Source organism: Anabrus simplex, chromosome 5 (assembly GCF_040414725.1).
Source record: "Anabrus simplex isolate iqAnaSimp1 chromosome 5, ASM4041472v1, whole genome shotgun sequence".
Lineage (NCBI taxonomy): Eukaryota > Metazoa > Arthropoda > Insecta > Orthoptera > Tettigoniidae > Anabrus > Anabrus simplex.
Window position 1 is genome coordinate 186,946,993 of NC_090269.1, and position 18,464 is coordinate 186,965,456.

Below are 18,464 nucleotides of genomic sequence, written 5' to 3' on the forward strand. Positions count from 1 at the left end.
AGTAATAAGTTTGTTTTGTACTCCTGTTTTTCTTGGTTTCCTTAGATCTGAATCAGGTTTACTATCCGATTCCGATAGCCGAGGAGTCTAAACATCTTTTGGCGTTCGCTTCTGACGGGAACCTGTACAAATTTATCGAGTGCCTGTCCAGATGTCGCCGGGACCTGCTGTGCTCACTAGGTTTCTTGATCGAATCCGGTTTGATGTAAAATTCCACTACGTCTACGATTATTTAGACGATGTCATTGTGTACAGTGAATCTTTTGGTCATTTTGTTCGAAGTTTCGATCGCTAACCCTAGCAGGGTGTTTAGGGCCACATTGTTTCTCCTAGTGGAGTGTTTGTCAATCAGTCAAGAACTCAGGCTATCCATGGTGTTAAGTCTCCTAAAGATGTTAAGTGTGCCGGTTCATCGGAATGATAAACTTCTTCCGGAAGTTTATTTCTAATTTCGCTAATCGTGCTGCTCCTCATAACGTGCTGCGTTGTAAAAGTGTCAAATTTGTGTGGAGAGCCTTCCCAGCAAGCTGCTTTTGAAGACCTAAAGCTTGCATTATGTAGTGCCTCCATTCTTGCCATGCCCGATTTTTTCAGAAAGCTTATAGTGCAGACAGACGCATTTTCATCTCCCGTCGCTGCGGTATTATTTCAGGATTCTGAGTTAGGTAGGTGACCTGTCGCATATTCTTCGAAATTATTTCACCTCAGGGAGCTAATTATTCTTTCTGTGAGTTAGAGAGTCTTGCTTTGCTTTTCGCGCTGGACAAATTGCGTATGTATCTAGAACTTGTCAAATTTGAACTGGAAACCGACAATCAGGCTTTAAGTTGGGTCTTGTGTAAACACCATCATATTGGAAGTCTAGCTCGCTGGGCTATTAGGATTTCGGTGTTTTCAGTTTGATGTGTGCCACATTACGGGATCAGAGAATGTAGTCGCTGATAGCCTGATCAAGATGTGCTGTGATAGTATTTCTGTGAATTCTATTAATTTCTGTTAATTGACATTTAGTCTCTTCACATCTGTCTAACTCTCCATTTTCTGTTCTTTCGCTTATTAATGTCATCCTGTCTGATGCCTCGCTGTTGTATCATGACATTTCTAAACATCAGAGATCATTAGTGATCTTTCTTCCGGCAAGACCTTTCCTCCGTATATTCTGAGAGATGGTGTTTTATGTTGTCCGTCTCGCCAAGATCAAAAAATGAAAATGAAAATTCCTGCTGCCTCAATGCCCATTATCTTCAAATATTATCATGAGATTCCCATTGGAGGTCAACTGGGAGTTTTTAAGACCCAGGAGAAGATTCGAGAGCTTTTCATACGGAAGTCCATGAACGGAGAAGTTAGGGAATTGGTCAAAGCTCGTGAAACTTGTATGATTAGTAAGCCTCCTTTTAATGCTAAGTAAGGTTTACTGTCTTCTCTTCAAACCACTCGTCTGATGGAGCGTCTGTACATCGAATATGTGGGGCGTTTTCCCCGCTCAGAGGTAAATTGGAATAAGTTCGTGCTTGTGTGCGTGGACGGGTTCACCCGTTCTACTTGATTATTCCCAACAAGGCAAGCCACTGCTCGATCTACCATCGATTATTTAAACTCCATTTTCGCTTCTTTTAGACCTTGCCAATGTCTTGTCAGACAATATCAAATCATTTACTTCAAACTTATTCCGTACGTTTTCCTTTGACCTTTCAGTCTCATACGTGACAACTACAGCCTATTATCCCCAGCCCTCCTAGGGTGAGCGCTCTAATCGCAATCCCCGGTCAGCCCTCTTCGCCTCTCATCAAAGCCCGTAAAACTTGTATGCTTAGCAAGCCTTGGAAATAACCAAGTAGAACCAGTCCACGCACACAAGGACGAACTTATTCCCATTCCCCTTTGGGCGGGGAAAAGGACCCACATATTCGATGTATAGACGCTCCATCGGACGAGTGGCTTGACGAGAAGACAGTAAACCTAACTTAGTATCAAAGGAGGCTTGCTAAGCATATCCGTTGGGATACGTCGTTGCATTGGTTGTCTTTCGCAGTCAACTCCGCAGTCCACGAATCACACAATCTTTCTCCGATGCCCCTAATGTTTAGTTTTGTCCCGAACTCCCCATTTAGTCGTCATTACGCGGCCAGAGTTGAAGCCAGTAAACACGCGCAGCCGACATATTGATTGTACCAAAACATGGAGACTAATTTCTGTAAACAGATAAGCTTACAATATCTACAGTATGTACCTATTCTATTCGTACGAGCTGTTTGCTTCAGCACCTTAACGCACTGCAAGAAGATAATAGACTGAAAAGGATTGTATTCACTGAAAATATATTCAACAAAGCCTTCAGAAAACTTATACGTACTATATCTGTTCGCAATCATGTTAACAAAACATACAGCTTATAAAGAAGAGCGCGTCCATAATCTTGTATCTTTCCTATTCGTACAAGAAAATTGAACAGTTGAAATAAACAAAAATCAAGGGTTCCTGGAACATGTTAGTATTTAGTGGAATGTCCCCTAGCCTTTATAACTGCCTGCCATCGTCGCCGCATAGAATACACTAATTTCTTGCACATATCAGAGCTGATTTTCTGCCATTCCTGAAAAATCGCACTTTTAAGTTCTTCCTTCGTACGCACGCGTTGCCTACGGATATTCCTCTCTAACGTAGCCCAAAGATCTTCAATGGAATTTAAATCAGGAGACTGGCGAGGTTTTCTAAGCAGCTTAGGAATGTTCCAGATCAACCATGTCTTATTAATGTCAGCAGTGTGTTTTGGGTCATTATCATGCTGGAACATATAAACAGGTACGTTTCAGCACTCTGCTTCACGTTTTCTCTCAGGATTGTATTATATCCCTTCTTGTTCATTATTCCGTCAATGAAATATGTTATCCAGACCTCTGGCTAACATACAGCCCCAAAGCATTACAGACCCACCACCGTATTTTACAGTTGGGAGTGTATTTTCCAAATCATTGTCCGTATCAATTTTTCTCCATATTCTGTGGATGCCATCTGACCCGGAAAGGTTTATTTTTGTCTCATCAGACCAGATAATATATTTCCAGAATTCGTTCTCCTTATTTATGTGCTCCTTAGTGAATGTCAGTCTAAGCCATCTGTTTTTCTACTTACATGTGGCCTTTTCCAAGGGATTCTCCCATAGTACCCATGCCGATACAGGATCCGACGGATGGTGAAGTTGCTGATCTTCTTTCCAGGTCGTTCCCCCGTGAGTTGCATCAATAGTGGTACACTTAATTTGGAATCTGACTTTAGCAGCCGATCAAAAATGTTGTTTCCTTTCAGTTAAACATTTTCTCCAGGGATTCCTTGGAGTGTTCTTAATAGTGCCTTTCTATTTAACTTTATCAACCACGTGTTGAGCCGTAGAATTTGTTCTATTGACCAGCTGTCCAATTTTTCGTAATGAAAATCCTTCAAGTGGCAGTTGATGTATAGTGTTCTTAAGCTCCGTACTTAATTCTGCACTCCTACTCATGTCCACCACAGATACACTAGGAAGAAGACTCACATACTTGACTAGTCGTATGCCGTCACTGAGACTTTTCCGTGAATCGCAAATAAACGGTACGCATCATCTTTTCCATGTGTACGAATACAACTGGTACACCCGTTTGTTGATGCCCGCACATTCATATAAAAGTTTCCTTCCTGTGTGTAGATAAGTATGGTTTGACTAACGAATTATCATTGACAGATCATGTTTTTACCCGTACTGTACGTTTTGTATCAGTTTTTCAATCGTTAATGTGAATATAAGAGACTTGATAAGAAATTGAAGCCTGTACGAATAACAGAGCCACATACTGTATATTGTATTTATTGTAAACTAGCTGACCCGATAGACGTCGTTCTGTCAAAAATAAATGACAATGGAACGAACTCAAATTCAGTCTGTACTGCACGCAAAAATCAGAATAATGCAAATGACTAAATCATCAACATCAAATGAGTTAATTTTCTACTGCTACCAAAAGTTAGTAACAAACTACTGGAAAAACATGTTTTCATTACCTGCAATATTAATATCTTGATTGTAAATAAGGAAATGCTCAAATAGGTCACAGCATATCACTACCCAGAAATAACCCTGATTGACTGTAACGTAGATGGGAACTGTTCAGCAGGTCTTCAAATCCCTCACAGAGCCATAATTATCCCCCGTTGCAAATAAAGTAATTTTATAAGTTGATGGCGTGAAGGTAACGTGGCAAAACTTACTCCTCTTTCTTCGTAGGAAATAACTATCATAGAAAACACTGATCACAATCAACACTATGAAGATATTTTTCCGTACACGAATTTTTTGTTTGATTACCTGGCGCGTAAACAAACAAAGTTGATGGTTTTCCAACACTGGAACAGGCAACATACACTTGGCCATGCGAGAAACATGGGTTTTCAAGATTAATGCCGCAAACGCCGAATGACTGCCCCTGGGATTTATTTATGGCCATAGCAAAAGCGAGCCGCACTGCAAACTGCAGTCGTTTAAATTCAAATGGTATGTCAGTCGGAATCATAGGGATGCGTGGTATCAAAACGTCTTCTCCTTTATACCTCCCCGTTAGAATGGTTGCTTCGATCACGTTGTTCCGTAATGTTTTCGCCGCTAGGCGTGTGCCATTACAAAGACGCGGTTGGTTGATATTTCGCAACATTATGACCACTGATCCGACCTTTAATTGAAGAATGTGAGGCGGCAATCTTGGCAAATCCAGCGAGTTCAAAAATTCGGGTGGATAGTGGACGACATCATCTTGCTTAGTAGCGGAATCAACTGATGTGTGTGTCCTCAATTCACCGGCAATTTCATTTTGAATTTTGAAATTTAATTCATTTACATCCATGTTTTTAGCAGGCAATATAGCTCGTTCGCTTAACCAAATATGATCTGTGTAGTTTTGAGCTTTGTTTGGGATCACCTCTTGAATTAATTCGGTTTTGTATTCCGTAAACTGACAAAAATTGTCAGGAAAAGTAATGCAGCCAGTCAGAACGTCTGAAGGGAATTTGCCATTACCAACGTCAATTAGTTGTTTTGAAAATATATCTCCAGATGGATAATTTTGCAACTCGACACGCATATTTCGGCTTAAATTTAGTATCTTGACGTGTTTCCACAAAACTGATGACTTTAAACATGCATTAAGTTAATCAGCTGGCGGTGACCGTGGTATAACGGGCAGTGTTTGACGAAAATCTCCTGCTAACAAAATGATCGCTCCACGAAATCGGTTTTGATTGTTCCGCAGATCTTGTATGGTTCGGTCGAATGCCTCCAAAGACTTTGTATGTACCATGGTGCATTCATCCCACACTAACAATTTACATTGCTGAAAAACCTTTGCCATTGCAGAGTTCTTCGATATGTTGCAGGTCGGAGTTTCGTTGCTTTGCATATTCAACGGCAATTTTAGCGCTGAATGGGCTGTTCGACCGCCTTCCGACAATGTAGCTGCAATGCCTGATGAAGCAAGTGCGAGTGCAATTTCATTGTGTGAACGAATTGTTGCTAAAATCAATGAAATTAGGAAAGATTTTCCTGTACCCCGGGAGCGTCCAAGGAGTAAATCCTCCAGTTCAATCATTTACAACTTTCATTAGTGTATCAAATACATGCTTTTGTTGTTGGTTCAACAGCGGAAGTTTATTCAAACTGATTCACTTAAAGCATCGAGATCGTACAGTTATTCGCGTTGCAACTCTTGATTAAATAGTATTATGCATCGGGAGATTGGGCGCAGCCATGCCTGATTGAGATAATACTTTGCTTGACATCATCAAGCACATGTTCTCAATTGATATCAACGCCTCATTGTACATTTCTTCACTGATCTGTAAATTTGGATTTCCTGTCGTGATGCGCATGTGATGCAAGATATCATCACATACATATCATCTTTGTATTTGATCCATAAATCATTTGGTTTTGATGCGCAGCTTGTTGATATAATTATAGAAAACAATGTCCGTATTTGATGAGGTTGTGAAGAAATTACAGCATCATTGAGAGATTGATCCCATTGAGCGTCATCTTCTAACAGTTGCAAACGTAGACAGGCTTCTCTGTAAAAGCTACACAGTTCACCATTAACAGTTCGTAAATGATGGAATGATGCTGGGCCTCGAACATTGACTAATAGTCATCGCAAAACCGAGCTCGATAGCTGCAGTCGCTTAAGTGCGGCCAGTATCCAGTATTCGGGAGATAGTAGGTTCGAACCCCACTGTCGGCAGCCCTGAAAATGGTTTTCCGTGGTTTCCCATTTTCACACCAGGCAAATGCTGGGGCTGTACCTTAATTAAGCCTACGGCCGCTTCCTTCCCACTCCTAGCCCTTTCCTGTCCCATCGTCGCCGTAAGACCTATCTGTGTGTCGGTGCGACGTAAAACAACTAGCAAAAAAAAAAACAATTGCAAATAAAAACATTCATCGTTGCTTGGATAGACTGAATAAATTCGACCTATTGCTTCGGTGGAATATGCATTTGCGTTACCTGGAGCTGTTTTTCCTTGTTTCCGTCGTTGAAATTTCTTTGAGGATTGATTCCAAGTATAATATTATGGCATTTCGGAGTATAGAAGTGTACGGGCGAAATCATTATTCTGACACAATTTTTTAAAAAACTGGTCAGTGTTGTAGTTGGTGGTTCAACAGCTGTTGTAATGCGTTCTGAGCCGTGAAATATACTCTTTGACCATTTTCTAAATTTATGGTTAAGTGAACAACAGTGGGGTGTCTTTCATGAATGGGAAAAGAAAAAATGAGCCAAATTGCTTTATTACTGCTAACGTAGCAGCCCATTTGGTATTGGGTAACTTCATCATTGGAACGAAGTCCAATCACAGCCATGTCACTTCCTTTGGTTACATATTTACAAATGTATTTGATTATTTTTGACGGAATGGCAAGATACTATAAGTTGCTCCGCCCACGTCTTATTGGTGGCATGAGTCTTGAAATGAGTATACTGTATATGGAAGCACACACAAAATAAACCAATCAACCAAAGAAATCGATGAACTTGTTTGTTGAGAAGCGAAGATTTAAAATCAATCAGGGTAGACGAAGGTCTCCAACTGTAACAAAACACGACACTGCATGCGACTGTCTGGAGAGCGTACGCGCGAAACCAAAACCGAAGGAGACATTCTTCTTGTCACAAACTGAGAACGAAGCGAGATAAGAACTTTGGGTTTGTTTCAAAAATAACTTCCATATCTGAAGACCATTTGCCTCGCTTTGACCCTCCATGCAAATTCAATAGCAAAGAAGTTGGCCAGCGACTGACTTTTTCGTGCCGGCACATAAAAATCTCTGAATATGACTGAAAAGAAACACAAATAGTGCATGTTCATATCATTTAAATTTAAAAACAAACCTGCGTCGAGCTGAAATGTCCCTTTACCAGCAGTGAAAAAATTACAAATATAGTGAATATAAAATAAGAGTTATGACATGATAAGTTCTATGCAATGAAGATTTTGCGTTTGAGGTAACATTCCATTTTATTAACATTTTCACACTCAATTATTTTGTAAACCCTTTTTTTGTTAACGGCATCAAATGCGGCTTGAAATTTTGTACATAATCCGCTATTCACCCATTTTAACCGATAACACTGAGATTTACGGGCATTTGACAAACGCGCTGGATTAGAGGAGGACAGCGCTAAGCGCAAACATGGGAGAAGGAAAGAGAGGCGAACAGTTTAAGGGAAAAAGAGAAATAGGGCTTTTAAGTTTTTTCCTGGCTTTTTTTTTCAATTTTTCTCTCCGTAAAAACCTTACTCGGACTTCGACGAATATTTGAAAAAAAGAATTAGCCGAAATGGTCCTGCCTTTCCCGAGTTTTGCGCTTAGCAACACATTTAGCGATTCATTTTTATTTATCGTACATTTGCTGTGCGTCGTCTGGTTGAGGGAATGTGTTGTGCCATCTACCTCTATGCTTCTCCCCAAGTATCTGCTAGCAAAATTAAATATTTTATCTTCATTTTAGCCATTTGAGGTGAGAAATACGCCGAAGTATATTTTTGGAAAGTACTGTTTTTAAGATTTATTTTACAGGAGAGGAGGGTTCTTATAATTGCTCCATAAACTGTAAAAGTTGTTTCATTAGAGTCCTCTTTGGCAGTAGTAGGAAATACCTGAAATACCTGCCTTTAATAAAAGTGAAGAAACTTGTGTTAAGATCGAAATACAGTAGATCTGTTGACGACTAAGGGAATTGTTAAACAAAAAAAATATGGTGCCAGATAAAGGGACGTATGAAGAAAATAGTGGCTGAACTCAATGTAACTGGAATACTAACAGGTAGGCCATTCCGGGGAGCTGCGCCGCCATTTGCTGGTGCTCGGACGTCACCCCGAGTATAGTGCTACCGCCAGATTCAATGCCTTATGTGTTATAGGGTACAGTTCGCTGAATGTTTTTGAGTTAATCTTGTTAAATATTTTATTTACACTCTACTTAATTATGAAATACAAAACTCGTGTATCTTAGGAGGAAGACATTTATCATTTAAAACTAATACGAAAACATAGCGCCTCAAAACTGTAGCTGTATTAATACACATACACTCCCAGCGGCTATTTCGAAAATGAGAAAAATAACATTTTATGAACCAAGTACTCGAACTAATAAGCATATAAATACAGTAGAATAGAACAGAATAGAATACTCCCCTTCCCCAGTCTCTGATCACCCGAAACTGGGGAGGTAGTAATTTATTGTACTCCAATATGATTTGGTACATACATATACAACATTAAACATTTATAATTAATCTCATTCACTATTTCATTCTATTTCTAGATTGTATTTTTTTTTTTCGATTATTTGTATCTTTTGTCCTAGACGTAAACTTCGTTATATAGTCTGGGACCTGCATGTATCTTACCCTCCCTAAGTTGTATTAGTGCTTAAATTGTCTACCTTTTGAATGAATTGAATAACTGGAAGAATGCACATGCAGTTTAACAGTTAAATGAATAGCGAGCCTAGAATACAACAATTTATCTATTGCTACATTTAATAATATCTTTACACCTATACGTAATTATGTATCTTCTCCTTCCTTATTTTCTCTTATTTCATCCTCTTTTAATTTCTTTTCCCACATTCCTCTTATGATATTACAAAGTTTTGCTGTTTTTCCTGGTACGGTACCTTCCAGTCTCTATTATTTGGCAATGGTGTAAAATTCATGTTCATTATCCATTTTACTGATATCCTTTCCATCTATATATATTTCTCTCTTACTTGTTTCTTCACAGTCTTTTAGTAAGTGAGCAGCTTCCATGTCCTTATTGCATAAAATGCAGAAATTTTCCTCGTTTTTTAAAATTTTTATTATCTTAGAGCGTTATTCTTATATACTCCCATCAGCCATCCGAATTGTCCTTCTCATTTCCCTTTTTGTTAACATTTCAGTCCTTGCTGTCATAGTTTCACTTATTTTACAAAATTCAACCAGTGTTCTCTTGTTGTTACAGTCTGCCCTTATTGTTTGTCTTTCAATGTCTTTAACTCTTTGAACCACTATTTTACACAATCCCTTGTCATTTCTTGATAAATATCTTTCCCAATATTGCCACATTCCCTTGTCATCCAGTATCTTCTTCACTCCATCCACCTAGTAACCCTCATTTTGGTGTTTCATTTGGTGAGGTATGAGAGCCTCCGTGGCTCAGGTGGTAGCACGTCGGCTTCTCACCGCTGGGGTCCGTGGTTCAAATCCCGGTCACTCCATCTGAGATTTGTGCTGGACAAAGCGCAGGCGGGACAGGTTTTTCTCCGGGTACTCCGGTTTTCCCTGTCATCTTTCATTCCAGCAACACTCCGATATCATTTCATTTAATGTGGCACTCATTAATCATTGCCCCAGAGGAGTGCGACAGGTTTCAGCAGCCGGCACAATCCATATCCTCGCCGCTAGATCCCGGTCATTGACTGGAAAACAGGTTGTAGGTTTTCATTTTCATGTGGTGGTGGTATGCTCTCCTTAGAATTTAATTATTTAGAATGTATTTTTTTAATTATTCGTTTAACAATATCCGCTACTAGCCAGAGCACTTACTCCCTTCATTTGAGCTCTTTTTATCTCTTCTGACCATCTTCCATTACTGCTTATGGTCGTCCCTAGGTGTTCCATTTTTATCAACTTCTAATTTTGTCTTATCCGTCCACCACTGTTCACTTTTTGAGAGTTTTTCTCCCCATTTACACGCCATAACTCTGGTTTTCTTTGAATTGATTTTTAGAGTCCACTCTGTACAGTAATTTAATATCCCATTAATACTGTTTTGCATTTTGACAGGGGTTAATGTGAGCAGCAGGATATCGGCTGCGAAGATAAGACCCGGAATATCTTGGTTCTCTAGACAAGGAAATGTTCCTTTCTCACAGCCTTCCGAATGGAAATTGTCATTAATAAATAATAAAAGCAATGTTGGTGATAATTTATAACCTTGTTTGAAACCCATTTTTTATAAAAATCTCTCCCACTACTACCCCCATCTTTCACTTTGATCGAACATTTAAATTCCTCGTACGTATTTTCAATTGCCCTTATCGTCTTCCTTGATTTTCCGAGATGGCTCAACTTACAGACGACAGCCCGTCTACTCACCGAGTCAAAAGCTTTCTTTAAATCGATTGTCGTGATGTACAATTTGCCTCTTATCTTCATGTATTTATCCATTAATGTTTTAACAACCGTTATGTTGTCATTAGTCCTCATACCCTTCCTAAATCCTGATTGGAGTCCCGACAGGACTGAGCACCTCTCTGCCCAATTACTTAGTCTTTTTTCCAATATCCCTGTATAAATCTCAGAGAATCAAGTAACGTTATCCCTCTATAGTTACCTGGATTTGATCTTTCACCCCATTTCTTAGATACAAGGCACTGAACTCCCTCCTGCCATGATTTTGGTACTCTCGCTCCTTCAAATATCTTAGTAGATATGTTTACTATACCTCCGAGGATAAAGTTGCTTATACTTGCTTCTTACCTGAATTTGCTCCAGCTTTACCTTTTCGCCCGTTCTCTATTAAATATTTTACTTCACTAATTGAAATATCCTGGTCTGAGGTAGGCAGAAAGTACTCTAGTCCTCGCGGGATCCTAGTCTCTGTGTTGGGTTTCCAATTATCCTCCCCATTTAATAGCCGTCTGAAATGCTTGATCCATTCCCCATTACTTATATGCGCTTATGTTGTACTTTTTCTATCTCTGCAGACTTGTTTTATTCTATTCCATACTTCCTTACTGACCTTTCTTTTGGAATCTCTGTTTAGATTTTCAGCTTGTTTCTTCTGCCATGAATACTTTGTGTTTACTAATAATTCTCTATACTCTTTTCGTTTGCTACAGAATGCAATTCTTGTTTCATGACCCCCTATCTTCCTGTAGGATTTTAAAGTTTTCGTTACTTCCGCCATTTTCTTCCTGCATTCTTCGTTGTACCACCCAGTAGTTCTTGGCAATCCTGTTCCCTTCACTCGCTTCTTCTGACCTGTTGTAAATATGGTATTTTCTGTATGCTGAATTGCCGCATATAATTGGTGTTTTTCGACCGTAAGTCCTATCCCTATCATCATAATTTCGAAACTTTGCCCTTTAAAATATTCCTCAAAAACTTTCCTGGGGTCATCCCTCCATCTATATTTTGGCACTAATCTCTTTTTAATATTTCCTTGATAACAAGCCACACTATGCTCTTTCCTACTTATCAGTTTGATGATTGGTTGGTATTTCGCCCAGTCTTTAACTATTATCCTTTCGACGAGTGGTAATGCCTCTTTTGAACCTAATACTAGGTCTATAACACTGCCTCCAGTTTCTGTTATATGTCAAGTTAATTTCATCTCCTGGCCACCACCCATTCAGGATATACAGTTCTTCCGTACCACATAGTTCTAGTAATTTATCGCCGTACCTATTATACCCTTCATCTTAACTTGTTCTCTTATTAACTACATTTGACTCTACCTCTTTCCCATACACTGGTTTTCGATCTGCAACCCTCGCATTTAAATCCCCTATAAGCATTACACCTACATCTTCACACATACTCCTTAATCTGTTTATTTCCGTTCCCAACTCAAGGAAAAAGTCTTTGTTTGCAAATGGGAAACCTTCCAGAGGGTTTTAGACAAAACCAAGACATAAGTTTATTTTACCCTTCCATTCGTCTTTATTTTTATCCTTTTCTGTCTGTAGAAGCTCAGTTTTCTCTTGTATATCATCCCTTTTCAGGGTTAGTATTCCACCAGGATACCTGCCCATTATATATTTTAAAGCCGTCCACATGGACTTCGTATCCTGGTGCAATCCAACTCTCAACAAAGGTAATAATGTCCATTTCGGTCATTAATTTTTTCACCTCTTCGTTTCCTACCTTATTCAAAAATCTCCTTTGTTCACACATCCTAGTCTCAATTCTAGTTATTTCTGATTTTTACCCTCTGTCAGGTTGGTTGCCTTGCTTCTTGTTACTCTCGATTTCTTTTCTTCTAAAATACTGCCTTCTAGTGAACTAATAATTTCCTTGTCCATAGTGTCGTCACGTGACTTGCCCTTTTTGGACCATAAGTTCTTTAGACTTAAACTTTTACCTTTAGCCATTGTTCCTCCCCTCCTTTCTTCTGTCCCTCTGCTGGATCCTGCACGTGACTCGAACCGGTAGTCCGCTAGGCTGACGTACACGGCTTCTGCTGGTACAGCTGTTCGTTCTTTCTCCGACCTTGCAGTGCGCTGATCCTGTAGCTCGGATAACACTTCTCCTTCCTCTACGATTGCTGTTTAAAGCGTTCTCGTCTGTGCTACCCGTGACACTGACCTTTCCCATTGCTGCCGTCTCTCGTCGTTGCACCCTCTTCTGAAATTGCTTGGCAGGCCATTTCCTCGACCAAGAATTGCCTATCACCACAAGCCTGTTTCCGGTGATAAATCCTTTTAGTCTTGACTTCCTTGCTTGAAATAAATGGAAGCGTAGTACTTTCATATTCTTCATTTCTTTCGCGTCCTGTTCTTTCCTAATTCAAATATTTGAACCTTTCAGGTGTTTCGCGTTCTCCAAAATTTGTCGAGTTTTTATGCTTGACACCATACATCGTTTTATTGGCCTTCTTCCCGTATTTTTCCCATTCTAAAAGCATTATCAATGTCACTCTCACTACACTCCACTTTGACTGTTTCGCGTATTAAGGCAATTACTTTGTCCAACATCTCGTTAAAATTTTCCTTCTTCGAATCAGCCAGTCCATATATAATTATATTTCTCTTCCTTATTTCCCTTTCTCACGCAAATTTCTCCATCTCAAGCTTCCTTACATTTGCCTCCAAGTCCAGAACTTTATTCTTAATTTCTCCAACTCGAAGTTATTTTGTACCAGAAACTCCTTGATCTCACTTTGTTCCGGTTTTAAATGCCTTCATGTCTTGCGGTTCTTTGTTCTGGTCCATCAATAGATCTTTCATAACTTCTTTCAGCTTCTCAATATCCTCCCAAGACAGCCCAGGCCCCGGGTTCAACTCCACACCACCGATCACCAACATTACCATTACAACACATGCTGTTAACACAAACTGTGTAAAGTTATAGTGACTGTTGACATTGTGAATGTATATTACTTTCATCCTACAATGCCACCGCCCTATAGCACGACGGTATTGCTCGGTCGACACTCCCATTCTTCGGCAAACGCACTCTACTTCACACACTCAGCACTACAAGTCCGTTCACCTCGCTGGTTGGATTACATCTATAATAAGCATATTCAACATATTCAACATTCAACATGAAGGACAATTACTATACAACTTATTATAGTTCTTTATCACAGCTTAAAGAAAAATACGAGCGGTGTATGCCATGTATATGACAGGAAATACAGTAATTTAAGAATATTTTGTTATACATCTAGACAGTTCTGTTGGGGATCAGATATTAGCTCATGTGAAATGATGATGAAGATGTTACCCAGAAAATATTTTTGTTCACAGCATTCTTTCGTAAAATGTCCATGTATCTTTTCTGGTTTAAGTTTCTTAATTCTAATTAATATTCCTGTTCTGACATACAGCGAAATTATTTTGTTGCGAATTTTAGAGATTATCTGAACCTAAAATAACGTCATCATATGAATCGTAATTCACACGACCCTCCATATTAATTTCGTCGAAGTTGGTAACTGCTAGCATCTCTAAATGCTTAAATTCCTTAGTCTTAATGAGATCAAGAATCTCTTTCAGAATTCCAGGTTTACACTTAAAATGCTTGGCCCGCTTTTGAAGGGTTGAGCGACAAGGTAGAGTGTATCTGTTTTCGATAAACATATGCCTTAGGAAAGAAAACTCTTAAGGTAAGGACATTTGCAGTGTCCTGGAGGTCTCACTTCACTCTCTTGTTCTTGATCAGAAGAGATCGAGTTTGGCCCGAGAACGATACTGAGACAAGCCATGCTTCACTTCACTACGTGCTTCTTGTTTTGGATTGTGCGGAGATCGTTTCTTAAAAAGGTACAGCATATTTTGGAACTTAGGCCTTTTTCAGGGCCATATTATATTTCCTTAATGACAAATTTCCCGTCTTCAGTCTCTGTATTCTTTTTCTTAGCAGATTTATTTCTTCTTTGGTATTGTCAGGTAGCTCGAGAATCGTGTCTGTACTCTTTGACCGGTGAAATTTTAGTTTCTTGAAAGACAAATTTGATATTGTAGTCAAGGCTCTTTTTAGGATGTGCTGTTCTGACATCCCGATCTCAGTTGGACATTACCTACAAGTATACATTTCCATTTATTTAGAAACAACTTCCTGTATTTACAGGCTGTCGCTATGAACAAGGTAAAACATATATTTTTTTATATAGTTCTATTAATTGAAAAACCTCTCAGGTGTAAAGAAACAGTATAATTAGTGCGGTATTTCAGTGCTGTAGAGGTGGTGTCTCAGGATTTTGATGGAGTCTCGGAGGACAGGAGTTACAATTTGCAGTTTAAGAGAGAAAGAAATATAGAAACAGGAGTAGCCCATTCACACTAATTTAAGATTTTTTTCTCCATTCAGAATATCAGTATAGTAATTACTGTATTTCATTACCAATAATGGCACAAGTGTCAGCTGGTCGTCATAATTTATTGAACTTGTAGCATCGATTTCATTTACATGCCGGTTAGGTATATTTTTGGAGAGTACAGCATCTGCCTTGATTTTATTTTTTGATGGCAAGCCCACCAGTTCATTTTTAAGTCCCGTTCATAGTCATGGGGGAGGAAATCTGTGGAACAAATTCTAGCCGTGTTAGTGTTGATTTTATCACCTCTTTGATACAGTAACATCCATTTGGCCCGTAAATAATATTTTTTGGAAAGCCGTGATGAATTATACTGTCAGTTTTATAGAACATATTTTTACAATCTGTAACAGCGCAGTTATTCCTGCTTTTACTTATTTTACTATCTCCTTTTAGTAAATAACAGCATGGATTCTAAACTTCACTCACGCATTGTAACAGTTCTCTTAATGAACACGCGATAAACCCTTTAAAAAACTGAGCGGAGACCGCTTACTCATTTTACCGCTTGGAACACGCTGGAGATGTGCCCTCACAGTGACATCACGATCTGTGAAAGCAGCTAGTGCGGGAAAGCGAATGTGGCACCCATAAGAAAACCCAAACCCCATGGCGCAACAGCCCCGAAGGGCCATGGCCTACCAAGCGACTGCTGCTCAGCCCGAAGGCCTGCAGATTACGAGGTGTCGTGTGGTCAGCACGACGAATTCTCACGGTCGTTATTCTTCGCTTTCTATATCGGTGCCTCCATCTCACCGTCAGATAGTACCTCCGTTCTAATTACGTAGGCTGAGTGAACCTCGAACCGGCCCCGATCAGGTAAAAATCCCTGACCTGGCCGGGAATCGAACCCGGTGCCTCCGGGTAAGAGGCAGGCACGATACCCATACATCGCGGGACCGGCGAATGTGGCAAACCTGGGCTGAACTAAGGACTATTTTTGACAGTTTTAAGGGTCTAATAGATAAGTACTGTATAATGTTCAATGCTCAATCATTATGTCTGCATAAACGACAGTAAGATGATGATGATGATGATAATAATAATAATAATAATAATAATAATAATAATAATAGCTTTACCTCCCACTATCTACTTTTAAGGTTTTCGGAGACGCCGAGGTGTTGGAATTTAGTCCCGCAGGATTTCTTTTACGTGCCAATAAATCTACGGACACAAGGCTGACGTATTTGAGCACCTTCATATACCGCCGGCCTGAGCCAGATCGAACCTTTCAAATTGGGGTCAGAAGGCCAACGTCTTAGCCGTCGGGGCCAGTCAGCCCGACAGTAAGACGTTTGCTAGGAAACTGCAAAAGCTTTATGACAAGAAGTTAATAATAATAATGTTATTTGCTTTACGTCCCACTAACTACTCTTTTACGGTTTTCGGAGACGCCGAGGTGCCAGAATTTAGTCCCGCAGGAGTTCTTTTACGTGCCAGTAAATCTACCGACACGAGGCATTTGAGCACCTTCAAATACCACCGGACTGAGCCAGGATCGAACCTGCCATGTTGGGGTCAGAAGACCAGCGCCTTAACCGTCTGAGACACTCAGCCCGGCGACAAGAAGTTAAAAGCATTTGCCAATACCTTTCATATTCTTTATCCAAAAGCATACCTGTATTTATTTATGAGAAACACTTTCGACAATTAAATTTAATTGTATTAAAAATTAACCCACAAGATTAATTCATTAATTTATTTAAGGATTATATCGTGCAGCTAGCCTGGTACTGCCCCTTGTAAGAGAGGTCAGCGTCTGCAGTGTCTAGGAATATGTGTGTTAATGTGGTAAAGGATAGTGTAGTGTGTGGTATATGAGTTGCAGAAATGTTCAGTACAGCACAAATACGCAGTCCCCGAACCAAGGAAATTAACATGTACGTTTAAATCACCCTACCCAGCTAGGAATCGAACCCGGACGACCGAAGTTCAAGACGCTGACCGTTCAGCCATGGAGACGGATAATTTATTTAATCAAATGCACTGATGTTAAAATACCTTTATATTTTATACTTAGGCCTATATGATTTATTTTAATATCAGTCTTCGTTTAATAGTTTTATTGTAATAATGATAGATTTTGTGTAGTACTGTATGTGAAATTTTGGAAATTTTCATTACTGGCCTTGTATTTATCTAATTCGTAGGCCTACTGTGTATAATTTTTGTTGTGTGTTATATGTATATAGCCCTAAATACTCATGAACCTTTTATAATGTTGTTATTTGATCTAATATAGGCTATACCTTTGTAAGAATGTTCTATTATTTTAACTATGCCTTGTGAATCTGCAATACATTTGAGCTAAATACAATTTGATATTATACTAGACTATTTAATAGCATAATTCCGAATCTTTAAGTTGCTGCGATTTAAAACGTGTTCCGGACTGTCGAGTGCTTATAATTACGACTAAGATGATTTTCTATTGCGTCAAATTGGTAAAAAGGCGAAGTAACAACACCGCAATGCCTTTGACAGCATGGCGAAACGCACAAAACTCTGCTTCAGCGAGCAAGTGCATTGTAGTATGAATCACCATCTCTGTTATTGTGCTCGTTGGTTTGTCATCTGTTGGTGTAAGTAATGCACAAATGCATGTTGGGAGTTGAGCTATTGAGGACGAAACCAGTGAAGGTCGATTAAGCCAACGAGGTGCTTCCTGCAACCTAGAACGGGGCTACTGAAATGGCGCAACAAGTGACGGCCGTGCAAGTGGGAGCAAGGCCTTCATGATTGGCTTGTCATTGAGGCGTGACCTAGCGATACGTAACGTGCCGCGTGTCACAACAGCTGTGGATTGCTCTGCTTGTTGCTTGCCAGGACAGAATAACACTGAGAAGATGCAACGTCCTCCACTTCTTCACTTGCATTTTTATATAGAAATAATAACAATTATAATACCTCGGTTATATTAGATAACCAGGTATAGGTTGTCCATTTTTCTGTCCTGGCATTGACCTCCCCCCCCCCCCCTCGTTCCAATGCACGTGGTCGGAAGTGTCGTAATGTATTCTTCAGAAATTGTGACATAGATGTTAAAGTTTTTCTTTCATAATAACTGACCTACAAACTCCGGACTGACCTTAGCTGTTTCCAATGCTTGTCTCTTCGAGATGTTACCATATTCTCTTCGGGTAATTAGACCAATCTTAGGCCACTACTAAATAATAATAATAATAATAATAATAATAATAATAATAATAATAATAATAATAATGTTACGGAAATAATGTGGTTTACAGAGGTGAAAGAAGATGCGGGCATGAATGGGTGGATATAGAAGAGTCAGCAGATTAATTTAAAAATTTAAAATTTGAGCTATATTTCTTCCTTACATCTTTTGTT

General features: G+C 39.4%; 1 protein-coding gene across 2 annotated transcripts in view; it reads left to right on the forward strand.

The window, feature by feature from the left end:
* The window catches only part of Pdk (pyruvate dehydrogenase kinase), a 465,625-nt gene that overhangs the window by 90,882 nt on the left and 356,279 nt on the right, over window positions 1–18,464 (forward strand). The gene's annotated exons all lie outside the window — the stretch shown is intronic.